This window comes from Seriola lalandi, unplaced genomic scaffold, assembly GCF_002814215.2.
Source record: "Seriola lalandi dorsalis isolate HSWRI2012SDOR001 ecotype SW California unplaced genomic scaffold, Sedor1 jcf7180001974195, whole genome shotgun sequence".
Classification (NCBI taxonomy): Eukaryota; Metazoa; Chordata; class Actinopteri; order Carangiformes; family Carangidae; genus Seriola; species Seriola lalandi.
In genome coordinates, this window is record NW_019444861.1 from 1 (window position 1) to 2277 (window position 2277).

General features: G+C 37.6%; 1 long non-coding RNA gene across 1 annotated transcript; it reads right to left on the reverse strand.

The window, feature by feature from the left end:
* Positions 1 to 225: 225 nt before the first annotated feature.
* LOC111653679 (uncharacterized) lies at positions 226 to 2271 on the reverse strand. Its single transcript, XR_002760693.2, has 2 exons — positions 1441 to 2271; positions 226 to 727 (listed from the first exon to the last, which is right to left on the reverse strand). It is a non-coding gene; the product is annotated as an uncharacterized LOC111653679 (long non-coding RNA).
* Positions 2272 to 2277: the final 6 nt, after the last annotated feature.

Sequence of the window (2277 nt, forward strand, 5' to 3'; positions counted from 1 at the left end):
GTACGATTGCTGGTTGTGTTCATATTGGGTTGGTCCTTCTCAGGATGATGAAGGCCTTTTACCATTTTACATTCAACATGACATTTATAAAAAAGTGGATTTTTTTCAAATAGAGAACATGGCTACAACATGCCTAGAAATGTGCTGTTGTATCAATTGCATGATTTTGTTCACTGTATCTATGGGGAAGCTTCAAAAGGACAGAAAAATACACATGCAAGAGCATTAAATATAAGTTGTTTATTTATTATAAGGCAATGAAAGAAATCACATCATACAAACAGATTACACAGAAACCCCAAAACAGTTATCAAAATTTATCATATTGTAACTACAAGTAATTTAAACCACAATCCCCACCCTACCCACGATGAAACGACTGTCAAGCTAAATATTATAAAGTGCTTTCTCATTTTGCTGTATGTAATCATCACCAAGGCAAAGTCATTAGTTTTATAAACAAGAACCTAACAGACATTTCAGGCACTCAACAAGCCTCTTCATTTAAAACATCTTTGTTCATTTACATATTTATTAACTTCCTAACTGTTCACAGCAGTCAAAATGAACCCAAAATGTTTCAAGAAATGTGTTGATCAATAACATATGTTCCCTTGCTTTGCAAATGTGATATTAAAATATATAAAAAAGTATCCAGCAGTTGGGTTCGTGCTCTACACTGTAAGTCAGCATCTCTCTCCTCCTACGGATCTGTCAGTTCTTCCTTCTAAAGAGAAAAAGAAATAAGAAAATTAATAATTCTTCAATTTAATGTTAGTTCAATGAATACCAATGACAGAGAAAGAAAGATGGAGGAGACAGGAGTCACTTGGAGGAGATTTTAGCTTATAATGCGAATTAAATATACAACAGCAGATGAGCGGTATATTCTACAAACACCAAACCACAGAGATAGCACATCCATGCCACAGCTCTCACTGGTTAACTGCAAGCAACAACATGCAAAAGGAAATATGAACATGTTGGTAACTGCATGAAGGATGGAGTGGTGAGGGTATCAATTCCCGCTGATTGGAAATGAGAGATGAGCGGAGAAAGAGAATGGTAAAACAAACTGCAAATAAAACAAACTGCAGAAATAAAGAAATGAAGTTAATGGTATTCCAGGGTAATAGCTCGAACACAAGTCCACTTTGGAGTGTGGCCGACAAGCTCTTCAGACAGATTTGAAGGTTATTTTCAATCAACAAGAGACACCCAGTGGTCAGTTGATGCCAAACGCTGTACTGTCCAAACTTCCTCCAAGTTCTTTGTATTTTAATCACACTGATCCTGGAAATCAGGAGTTAAAACGTAAAAGAACAGAAAAAGGGGATAAATAAGAAGCTGGTAAGAGAAGGATAAAAGCACTGCAGTAAGCGACACTGTAAAATGGCATGAGAAATGAAGGGGAGAGGTTTGGGTTGGAGAGAAGCACACCTGGCAACAAAGGTTCCCTGGATGAGTCCAAGACCTGGTGAAGATGAAGGCAGGTCAGAATTGTATCTTTTTTCCTGCCTCTCTCTCTCTCTCTCTCTCGCACAACCACACAAACACACACATCCATGTAACTTCTTAAGAATTTGGATGTTGTGAGATAAAACCTGTTCACACACTGACCTAAGTAGCAGCCTGTGATATATCTTGTATACAATGTATGTTTCTCGATTGTTCCAATTGTTCAAAGAAAGCACAATATACTGGAATAGTGTTTGTCACTATACTTTAAGTCAGTCACTATAATACAAGTGGGTGACTCAGTGAGCTCTGAAGTGCAAGGACAGTGCAGTGATTACTCAGTGCCTCTAACCTCTAGCTGCAGAGAGCTGAGTGATCATTCAAAATATCTAATATCTCTTCTATATGTATGTGGACTTTTTTTTGCCTCAGAGCTTCAGGTGTCTGGTACAATAAGATACATGACAAGAGAGTTGCTTGGCAAACCGGAAATGGCACAAGCTAAGTAGCTGCAACTGCAAGAAAACATTGCTCTGCAGAAAGTCTGCATACGGAAAGTTAAGTTTAGTTATTAGGACTGCAGTGACTTTGTGAATACAAAGAAGGATGTAGCATACCTCGCAGGGCTTATGTAAGTTGCTTTTTTTTTTAATTATGTTATGCACAGGCAGCTTGGTATTAAAGCCATGTAAGCCTTGTTCATATTAGTAAATATTACAATATCTTCCAAGTGATTAGCAGTGAGCATACATCTTGGCAATAAGCCTTGCTGAGTACTTCTGCCTTTGGAATAGCGCTGTGTTGACTTTGTTTTTTTTT